Consider the following 12,434-nt stretch of genomic DNA (forward strand, 5'->3'; position numbering starts at 1 on the left):
ATATAGGTTATGCTGATGCTGATTATGCAAATTTTCTTATTGATCGAAAAAACACATCAGGCATGGCACACTTCCTGGGATCAACTTTGATTTTATGAGGAACAAAGAAGCAGAATTCTGTGGCATTGTCTACTGCAGAGGCAGAGTATGTGGTTGTTGCATTATGTTGTGCACAACTGGTATGGATCAAGCAGCAGCTAGAAGACTTTGGTGTACTTTTAGACACCATTCCTCTCATCTGTGATAACACCAGTGCCATGAATATGGCCAAGAATCCTATCCAGCATAAGAGGAAAAAACATATAGATGTGAGGCATCACTTTTTGAGGGACAATGCTGAAAAAAAGAATGTGGTGATGAGGTTTTGCAAAACTGAAGATCAATTTGTTGACATCTTTACAAAGGCACTGAGTAAAGAATCCTTTATTAAGAACAGGATGAGGCTGGGGATGCACAAGATTACCTGGTTCCTCGACAAGTTTGCACAAAAATCTTCCATTCTGATTATGTTATGGAGGGCAGGTATCTATACTTGTTTAATGTTTGTCACTTAAGAATTCACTTCTGGTACCTTAATGCAGGTATACACTTATGATGTGTTTAGCTGAAGGGAAGATCTAACCATACAGGCAAGGTCGCAAACTGAAAAGGGGACCTGGTCCTCATGAGGTTAGCATCACTTATACTACACCGTCTAAAAGTCAGCATCACTGCCACGTGTCACTCACCCATTCATCACGTCAGTTTCAAAACGTCTTATCGCTTTTAATACCAAAGGTCACCTCTATTGGGACTCGATACCTTTTCAATTTTAAATTTTTTTTGGGAGAATTACTATTTAGGTTCCCTCTTCTCTTTAATAAAAAAAATTCTCTAAACATCTCTCCAAGTTCTGTTTCCCTCTTCTCTTCAAAAATGTCTATCACTGAGTCTTCTTCAAGAACATACATCTCCCAAGAGGTTGAAAACCCTAGGTCATTCAACTTCTCCGTTCCTCCTCTTGAAGAGTCTCCTTCCACCCCCTGTCTGTGGTGCTGGTGAAATGGATGAATCCATCTCCCTGCCAGCCGACATCTTGGTCTCCCCTGTTCTTCACTCCGAAAATACTTTGGTTTGCTCTCCTACTCTGGTCCTATCTAGTGAAAAATCCCCAAATTTAGAAGCACAATCTGTGGAAAAACCTAATGAGGGTCTTTTTACGGAAGAAACTAACATTGGTTCCATGGCAGAGTCATCAACCATATCTGAGAGAGTGTTTGAAGGGAACTTACCTGAAGGAAAAGGTCCCGATTCTTGTATCCTAACTGCTGGTGCTGAACTGGTGGCCGTTCAAAGACTAGCCTCTTTAAGAGGTGATGTTCAACCCACTTCTCTGGAGTATGAATTGGAGTCACCGGAGCAGGTCCCTCCCAGAAGTGAGCCTATCTTTGACCAAACACCAAAATCATTTGATGTTGAAAGCGATAAGGAAGAAGAAGAAGAGATTCCACTAAAATGGCGCTCAAGGGGAATGCGTGGAGCAAACCAATCTCAAGTGAATGTTTCTGAGTTGGAAGCACTTAAAGGTACATCTGAGGTTGACATTGTTGAAAAATTTGTTGAACGAGAAAAGGAGCAACAGAGAAATGGGAAGGGAAAGTTGGTATTGTCTCACTCTAAAGGGGACAAAAGGAAGTATGTTACAAGGAGCGAAACACAAAAGGTTATGGGAAGTGCTATTGCTGCAAGCAAAGCCCACACAGAAAGAACTAGGAAGAGGAGAAGAAAAAGGCTTAAATCTGAACAGCCTGCCTCCACTCCCTTGTCTATTGAGAATAGCGAAACTGAATCTGAAGATATTGTCAAGTATGTGGCAAAAAAGGAGGAGAGAAGCTGAGGAAGAAAGGATTAAATCAAAGGGAGATCAAAAAGGGGGAAAGAAATCTCCTGCAAAGAGTGTAAAGGTTAAAAAGCAGAAATCTCTTGCAAAGGGAGAAAAAAGAAGAAAGTAGTCAGAGGAACAAACCGTAAAAGGACCTGGTCCCAAGGTTAAAAATCAAATCGAAGAAAAGGACTTGACTAGAAAAGAGCGGGTAGAGAAAATGGAGCAACAAAAGGTCTTGAATGGTAGAGCCTTTGAACCTGGCATTCTAACATAGTTTGGTATGACCAATTTGGTTGATGCTGTTACCATTCAAGGCTGAAATAATTTATTTGAACCACCAGTTCCATACTTACACGAACCTGAAGTGTGCAAGTTTTTCTATAAAATGGAACTACTGAAAGGTGGTGGAATCACAACTACTGTCAGGAATGTGGAGATTCATCTTGATGAAGAAACTCTAGGAATTATTCTTAGAGTGCCTGTAGTGGGAGTTCGAACTATTGAGGGATGCAAACCATCTGGTGATTTCTTGAAGCTTGCTACCAAACGAGGAGATGTCAAGCATGCAGGGCTTCCTAAGAAGTTTCTTAAAGGGGAGTATCAATTGATGTTTGAGTTCAATAACAAAGTCATGGTGCCCAGGACTAAGAAAAGAACGGTGGCTTCTGCTGCCGATCTTTTCCTCATGAAAAAGCTTGATGAGCTTGAGGAAATCAATCTCCATGCAATTATGCTGAAACATATGCATAGAGTAATGACATGGAAGAATGCTAAGCACGGGATTCCCTATGGGTATTTGCTAAACGTTGTCTTTAACCATTTTGAAGTTTCAGTGGGAAAAAGGGTACCTGGTACTACCAAACAGATGTTCACTATGTCTACTCTACTAGAATGTGAGTGCATTGAGGGACAGGCTAGGGGAAAATCTCAGGTGGCAGATGTTTTGGAACAGCAAGCTACTCTTAGGAGGGAGGTGACTGATCTCACCAAGATTCTGAGCGATAAGGAGGTTAAAATCACCAGGCTGAAGTCTGAACTGCAGAAAGCCATTTCCAGGGGACCTGGTACCAACGAGGGTCACGAACTGGTGCTCAAAGAATTAAGGGATGAAAACACAATGTTGCTGAAGACAAATGCTTCTCTCAATGAGGAAATTAAGTCCCTAAAAACGCAACTGATACAGGCCCATGAGAGTGCAAATGAGCGCATGTTGATGTTGATGCGTACTTTTAATCCCTTCCCTCCTCCGTCCTAAATGTGTCTTGTTTCTCCTGTTGTCTGTCTGTTTTGTTGTTCCACCTTGTGATCACGTACCCTTGTGGCTTTTTATTGGTTTGACTAAACTACAGTGGTCAGTATATATGATATGATGTTTTTTTTGCCCTATTCATATGTGGTTTAATATTCTCTTTATGCTTACATACACATGTTCTGTGTGGCCCAAGGCCCTGAATTCTTTATTGCCTTTCATTTAACTTGAATATGTTTACTGCTTCACCTTTTCAATGATGTCAAAAGGAGGAAGTTTTGTTGTTGAACTGTTGTGGATTGGCTGTAGGAATAGGGGTACTGGGGCACTGAACTAAGAGGGAACTGTTGTAACTGTCGTGATTGTTAAGGGGATTGAACTGAGGGGGAATTTGTTATGAATTTGAATGAATGTTTGTTCACTCATGTGAGAAGCTATGCAGGTTGTTTGCAATAATAAAAAAAAAGGGGAATTGATAAGTACTTATACTCCTAGATGTTTTGATGATCTCTTCACAAGTGCAGGGACCTGGTCCTCTGCAGAGTATGAATAATCATCCAGTGGTCAAAGTGTTGTACAACTGGAAAGCTGTCTGCGTCAGTAAGTTGGTGAAGCTACAGAGTACTTCACCAATCAGAAGCGATGAGGTCGCTTGCACGTTTGGTAATAACTTTTCATAGTATATATCAAACAACAAACAACAATATTATTCATTCATCAAGAGAGAGATATTTTCAAGCTTCAAAACAGCAAGGGACTTGATAGAAGTGTTGCGACTTGCTTTCTGTACCAGCTGCTTTTGTTTGCTTGTAATAGTGCTTACATTGTAGGATTCGTTTCGTTGTGATAAAAAATGTTTCAACTTGTGTGAATCATTGTGAGTTTTGAGTTAGAGTTAGTTTTGGTTCTTACTCTAAAATCTATATTAATCAGGATAGGATTAGTATAGTGGGTAGTGTGGTATCTACTCTAGCTCATCTAAGTAATAGGAAGTGTTACTTAGAGTTGGGATTAGCAGGCTAATCTCAGTTTGTAACTGGCTTTTACTTTTGCTTAGAGAAGATTAGTGAAAAGCAGTTCTAAAAGTTCTGGCAGACTAGGTCGTGGTTTTACTCCCTTGAGCAAGGAGGTTTCCACGTAAACTCTCTTGTCAATCTTTACTTTTCAGCACTTGTTCTTTACTGGTTTAGTTTCAACTGTGATGAGGACCTGGTCCCATTGATACTGGTGGACGCATACATTCCAACAGTACCTACTTATGGAACTTGTCTTGAACAAAGTTAAAAATAATGATCTTCATAGTCCTATCAATGAATTAGATGATACATCATTTATTTTATAACAAAACCTTTCCAATATGAATTTTCCATATGCTCATAGATGGATTATTTTAAACCATGCACAAATTCAAGTTTACGTTAATAAACTGAAAGTAATTTCGTACTAATGAAAAAGACAGATTTTCTTAATTCCAATTCAAGTTTTGGTAAAAATGATGAATGATGTCTAAAAAGGTTTGAATTTGTACTAAATTTGCAGTGCCTTAAAAATATTTGCAAACACAAATCACTTATCGTTTGGACTATTACTCATGAAATTGTAGACCTTAAAATGGATGTAATAGATAGTTTGATAAAAGTTATGTAAAGATTTCCATTTCTAAACAAAACAACAAACAACACTTCTAATTTTTCCATTAAAAGCATATATTAGATTAGCTGTGCTAATTGATTAGTATATACCATCAAAGTGAATAAAAAAATTCTTCATAAGAAACCAAGATACCATAACAAAGGTAATTTCAATAGCAAAACTAGTAATTAGTTACATACATACAAAGAGAAGTTAAAGCTTCCATGAGTAGTTTATCAAAAACTCAACATTCCTACTATCTTGAGACAGGAGACTACTGGAAGATAATCTCAGAATTGGTGGACGATCTTGGACAACCTAACAAATTGTTGTGCAATCGAGATAAATATTGAGATAGACAGTTCATTGAACATGTAACGCACCTTCTTCTCTTTGATATGATAACAAACTTCTCCAAAGCCGGTGCACACAATAACAGAAATTCTGAAAGTATGGAATACTTTTCAAACCCCCATTTGACATGATTTTTTAAGCACATCTTCGAGGAGATGACAATCTTAACCTCCTTGAGGTTGTGAAAATCACCTCTTGAAACCCACTCTGCAAATCCATATTATCTCCTTTGGCCAAATCAAGTAACTCATAGTTGCAGTGGGAATTGACAAGAAAGTCGATGGACCAATCATCTAACTGGAGACAAAATATAATCAAGACCAAATGCAGGACAGATCAAATGAAATTGCACAAATGTGACGAAAACTTCAACCAAATGAAAAGATGTAAAAAGAAGAGATAATTTCCAGGAAGTTACCATCGTAGTTTCCAATTCTAAGTTGATTGTTTCCACATGTGGCGAGGCTCTCAAAAGACCAGCTACTCCGTACAAATTAAACTTTTTCATATGCAACACCAGCGTTAGATATTTGCAATTCAATTTTGAAATGGGCAACCCTTTGAATTGCAACATGCACATGACCTGTGCAGTAATCCCAACGAAACTAGTAAATAATGGAGAAAGCAATAACAACAAAAGGGAAATACTTCACAAATCTAATTGTGTAAACACAGATCTAAGAAGCATCAATGTAAGGACTTTCGAGTTAAAGACAAACCTGTGTGAACCAAGTTCCAAATGTTAGATCAGTTGCATAACATAACTCTTGAAGATTATCTTGGACGAGGGTATATACTACTTGATGATAGTCATGGCAGCAGTAGTACTCTTCCACATAAATACTTGGGAAGTCTCTGATATAGGCAATGCTGAAAAAATAGGCTTAGCATTAACTACAGAAGACACATCAACAAGCTTACACTTGAGATCTTCTCCTGATATTTCCAAATGTTGAATATACGGGGCAAGAATTTCCAAGTCATCTCCATTTCCAGCAAACGTAAGATAATTTTTCAACTTTAGTGTCTTTAGTTTTAGAGAATTAATTTCCAGCGACAGAAACCAACCTAGCTATATAATTCCATTGTTTCCAATGCAGGACAGCCTGACAATAATTTCACCATATCATCATCGGTTAGCTTCAAATGCCCTAAAGAGTTCCACGATATGATTGCTTTATTAAAGTCACAATTTTGAACATCTAGAGTTATCAACGACAAATATGTGCAGAGAGATTCAGGCAATGTGAACCTATTACTATACTGAAACCACAACACAACATTTTCCACTTGTCTTTCAACATCAAAACTAAAATAACGACTGATTAGGGTTTCATACTCAGGCCTGAAACTGCAGTCTGATAGACACAAGTGAGTTAAGTCGAGTTGAAGCTTTATAATTTTGGAAGAGAGGGAATGTGTTAATGCATTATGAATAAAGGATAAATCTTCTCTTTCCCGGTAAGTGAAATTGAAGCTATGAATTACAGTGGGGCGATGCCGCCACGTTGTAGAGACTAGACAAGTTGTGAATGCATCCTTTGTTGGGAGAAGTGAGAGAATTTGAACGAGGAGTGAATCCGACAACTTATTGATTGGTGCTTCTTCCTCTATTACCTTTTGTTTCTTCAGATTTGTGAACTCCATGATTATCGCCAAAAGAGGGAGATCGATCGATTACTTTCTTTGTTTTTATTTCAAGCAATAAAATGCTTTGTTAGATCTTATATATATGTATATTATATATACACACTATCTTAAAAGTCACGATCTTCAGAATTTGAATTTAAAAGTTAAATTATTTAAATGCCCCTCTTATAAAAACTGGCGTCGCTTCAGCAAATTCGTAATGTTTAGAAAAAGAGTTGCCACCTGTCTTGAAAATCAGCGTTATTGTAATTTTCTCAACATTTAGTTTATTGCTCGACATTGAAAGTATGAGTGGAGTGGGGCTTTTACTCTTAAGAAATTAGTAGTCATTTAGATATGAGTGTTGCACAATCTGTGTTTAAAAACAGTGCTACTGATTACAAATAACTTTGCAAAAACACGAAGTTACCAAAGTTTCATTAACCAGTGAAGAACAGAAGAACATAATTTAATTCAAAAAACTAAAATCTGTAAAAACATACTAGAATCTGTAAAATATATAACAGGAAGAAAATCAAGCCCACTGAATGTGCAGTGTCCCTTAAGAAAATTATTCCCCTCTAGTATCCAAGGTTTGATTTGGAATATGTCCTCCCAGGATAGAATGATCTCAATTACCAGTGTATTGATACCCAAAACTCTGGTGTCAGCGATCCACTCAACGGCAGTAAAGTACACAAAAGTTATATTTGTGCAAAAGAAGAAGAAGAAATCAGAAATTTTCGTAAGTAAAAAATTTGAAGAATCAGTAGTATTTATAGCCAAGAACACTGGTTCCGAAAGGTTGCAACCTGTTGTTCTTGAAAGTTGCAACCTTTCAGAACAGTCATCTCCAATGGGGGGAAATTGAACGTTTCGGTTAATTAACTAAATGATTGAAACATTTTGGCCATTTAATTTAATTTAATTAATTAATTAAATAATTAAAACAAACTTTGTCCATCGATCATTTTCCAAAGCCAAAACCAAAGCCAAAGCTGAAGCCGACCCGAGCGAGCGGCGAGACGACGGCGCGAGGGGGGTCCCTTTTTCCAACCCTTTTAACAACTCATAGAAGTATTTCTCTATTTAAACACTTCTATTTTTCTTTCCACCACCAATGAGGGAGAAATGCCTTTTTACTAAAGCATAAGAGAACTTTTCAAGTTCCACTCTTTTCATCTTCCCCATTTCCCATTAACTCTAGCGATATACCCAACAATCCCCCACATGAATGGGGAATGGTTATAATATAAGGAATGCACGGACGAGTGTGTACTTTACAAGAAAGGATCAATTGCATTTGGATAAGTAGGTTTCCCCTTGGACTTTCCGTAGTAAACATATGTTGGATATACTCGGTCAATCGGTAGATGCGATATCTTTGAATCGTCGAGCTTTGGTGTATATCTAGACAATCATATGTCACACAACCCTTTAACATTTATGGTTTTTATGGTTGTGTTCGTTTCAGCCATGAACACCTCTTGGTTTCATGAATGTATAGAGAATAGGCTTTTGACAAAATATTCTCTTTGAAGCGGCTTACAATTCACACTCACATAGGTGATTTCTAACCGTGTCATCGCGTAGATACATTATTTGGTCAAATTTGTCAAACTCAGCAAATTATTAAAAACTTTAAACTTTATTAACTCATTAACAAGCCTTAATGTCGTAACCTTGTTCCTGAACATTGTCTTCATCATGAAAATGGATTGAGTTGATTGACAATGTCGAACCGTCAGTCACAACTTTGTTTTTCTCCTTGAATCTAGCTCTTAGGATCTCCAGTCTGCTAGATAGAGTTACCGCCATGCTGACTTGTCCTAAGCCATAAACCCATTCCCTTAGATGATCTTTCAACTGCCTCTCTCACTAGGCCTTTTGTTAGTGGATCTGACACATTTCGCTTGACTTCACATAGTCAATTGTGATAATTCCACTAGAGAGCAGTTGTCTTACGATGTTATGTCTCCGTCGTATATGACAAGACTTCCCATTGTACATGACGCTCCCTGCCCTACATAATGCTGCTTGACTATCACAATGTATGCAAATAGGTCCCACAGGTTTGGGCCAGAATGGAATATCCTTTAGGAAATTCCGAAGCCATTCAGCTTCTTCACCGGCCTTATCTAAAGCAAGAAATTCAGATTTCATTATGGAGCGAGCGATACATGTCTGTTTGGACGATTTCCAAGAGACTGCTCCTCCTCTAAATGTAAACACATAACCAATTGTGGATTTTACTTTATTTGACCTGGTGATCCAATTTGCATCACTATACCTTCAATCACGGCAGGATATTTATTATAATGCAAAACATAGTGTTGTTTATGTTTCAAATACCCCAACACACGTTACATTGCCATCCAGTGAGTTTGATTAGGATTATTAGTGAATCAACTCAGTTTGCTAATAGCACATGATATATCTGGTCGCGTACAAATCATAATATACATCAAACTTTCCAACACTCTGGCATATTCCAATTGAGAGTCACTTTCACCTTCATTCTTTTGAAATGTAGAGCTTAAATCAATTGGAGTTTTGACAACATTGAAATTCAAGTACTTGAACTTATCCAATACTCTTTCAATATAATGAGATTGAGATAATGCTAGTCCCTGATGAGTTTTGAGAATCCTGATCCCTAAGATCAAATCAGCAACTCCTAAGTCCTTCATATCGAACTTGCTGGACAACATGCGCTTAGTAGCATTTATATCGTCAATATCTTTACTCATTATTAATATGTCATCAACATACAAACAAACAATGACTTCATGATTCGGAACATTTTAATGTAAACACACTTATCACATTCGTTAATCTTGAATCCATTTGCCAACATTGTTTGGTCAAATTTAGCATGCCATTGTTTGGGTGCTTGCTTGAGTCCGTAAAGCGACTTCACAAGTTTGCACACTTTCTCTTCTTTACCAGGAACTAGAAACCCTTCAGGTTGTTCAATGTAAATTTCTTCTTCCAACTCTCCATTTAAGAAGGCCTTCTTTACATCCATCTGGTGGATTTTAAGATCATGCACTGCTGCTAGTGCTATTAACATCATAATTGATGTTATCCTTGTTACTGGAGAGTATGTATCAAAGTAGTCCAGACCTTCTTTTTGTCTGTATCCTTTGACTACAAGTCTAGCCATATATTTGTCAATAGTCCCATCGACTTTCATTTTCCTTTTAAAGATCCACTTCAATCCTAAAAGTTTATTTCCTGGAGGAAGATCAGCCAATTCCCAAGTATGATTACTTAAAATAGATTTGATCTCACTATTGACTGCTTCTTTCCAATAGATTGACTCAGATGAAGACATAGCTGCTTTAAATGTTAGAGGCTCATTTTCAAGCAAGAATCCCACAAAATCTGGTTCGAAAGAAGTGGATTTCCATTGGCGATTACTATGCCTAGGATCCTCATTAGGTAGTGTATTTTTCGTTGATTCTTCCCGTGGTCGTTTAGGTCTTTCACTTGTTGACTCATATTCAATTTTATACGGATAAATGTGTTCAAAGAACTCAGCGTTATCAGACTCAATTACCGTATTCACATAAATTTCAGGATTATCTGATTTGTGAACCAAAAACCGACAGGCCTTACTGTTCACAGCATATCCAATTAATACACAATCCACTGTTTTGGGTCAACTTTTCACCCTCTTGGGTAAAGGAACATCTACCTTGGATAGACACCCCCACACTTTGAAATATTTCAAGTTGGGTTTCCTTCATTTCCATAACTCATATGGAATCGATTGTGATTTGCTACCGGGTACCCTATTAGTATCTTGTTAGCTATAAGGATGGCTTCCCCCCACATGTTTCGTGGTGAACCAGAACTAATTATCAAGGCATTCATCATTTCCTTTAATGTTCTGTTCTTTTGTTCCGCCCAAGCATTTGACTGTGGTGTATAAGGTGCAGTAGTTTGATGAATAATACATATTCCAAACACATCTCTTCAAAAGGAGATTCGTATTCTCCCCCCTTATCACTCCGAATCATTTTTATCGTTAGATTCAATTCATTCTCCACTTCATATTTGCATTTCTTAAATGCATCAATTGTTTCATCCTTTCTATTAAGCAAATATACATAACAAAATCGAGTGCAATCGTCAATAAAAGTTATAACATACTTTTTTCCACCACAAGATGGTGTCGACTTCATATCGCATATATCTATGTGAATTAAGTCTAAAGGTTTTGAATTCTTGTCAACAGACTTGTAAGGATGTTTAGCATACTTACTCTCTACACAAATTTCTCATTTCAATTTATTGCATTTGAAATCAGACAATACTTTTAAAGTAATCAATTTTCGCAAGGCTTTGTAATTTACATGTCCCAAACGGGCATGCCATAAATCATTTGACTCCAATAAGTAAATAGAAGTAGAATTCTAATTAATACTGTAAACAACCATTACATTCAGTTTGAAGAGGCCCTCATTGAGGTTGCCCTTTCCTAAGAACATTTCATTCTTACTTATTACAACTTTGTACTAACTGGGACACACTTAAACCTGTTCTTAACGAGCAGTGCAGCAGATTCTAAATTCTTCCTAATAGTAGGAACATGCAGAACGTTGTTCAAAGTTAACACCTTGTCGGATGTCATTTTCAACATTACTTTCCCAGTTCCTGCAACCCTTATTGTTGTTGTGTTCCCCATGAACAAATCTTCATCGAACTCAGCAGGAGTGTACGTTGCAAAGGCTTTTTTCGCATAGCAAATATGTCGAGTGGCACCTGAGTCGAGAAACCACTCCTTGGGATTTCCAACTAAGTTGCACATTGATATCATTGCATAGAGGTCATCTGCATCTTCCATCTCTTCCACGATGTTTGCTTGCCTTTTGGCTTTGTCTTTGTCTTTGTCCTTTCTTAGAGCACGATAGTCAAAAGACTTATGACCAGCCTTACCACAATTGTAACAGTTGCCCTTGAATTTCTTCTTGGCCTATTCTGACTTCTGTCCATTGGACTTCTTTCTCTTTTTGCCTTTGGTAGGAGCTTCTTCAACAATATTAACTCCAATTATTGTCGAACTCTTATGAGACTTCTTTTCGGCGGTTTTGTTATCTTCCTCAATCTTGAGCCGAATCACAAAATCTTCAAGCTTCATTTCCTTATGTTTGTTATTTAGATAATTCTTGAAGTTGTTCCACAAAGGAGGTAACTTCTCGATCATTGCAGCCAATTGAAAAGCTTCATTTACTACCATATCCCAATCAAATCATGGAAAATAAGTTGAAGTTCCTGCACTTGTGATCCAACAGTTTTACTATCTCACATTTTATAGTCTAAATAATTTGCGACCATAAACTTTTTCAAGCGTGCATCTTTCGTCTTATATTTCTTCTCAAGTGCATCCCACAATTCTTTCGAAGTTGTCATTACACTATAGACATTATATAAGTCATCCTCTAAAGTACTCAGAATGTAGCCCTTACATAGGAAGTCTGCCTGTTTCCATGCTTCAATAATCATGATTTTTTCTCTGTCTAGCATTTCACCAGCAGGCACCGGAGTTTCTTCACTGGTAAATTTCTGCAGAACAAGAGTGGTAAGCCAGAAAAATACCCGTTGCTGCCATCCTTTGAAATTCACACCAAAGAATTTTCCCGATTTCTCTGCCGATGGTACAGCAGTTCGGGTTGGTGTAGCAACAACCACCGTAACATT

This window comes from Solanum verrucosum, unplaced genomic scaffold (genome assembly GCF_900185275.1).
Source record: "Solanum verrucosum unplaced genomic scaffold, falcon-dt-bn FXZP01000047.1, whole genome shotgun sequence".
In the NCBI taxonomy this organism is placed as follows: domain Eukaryota; kingdom Viridiplantae; phylum Streptophyta; class Magnoliopsida; order Solanales; family Solanaceae; genus Solanum; species Solanum verrucosum.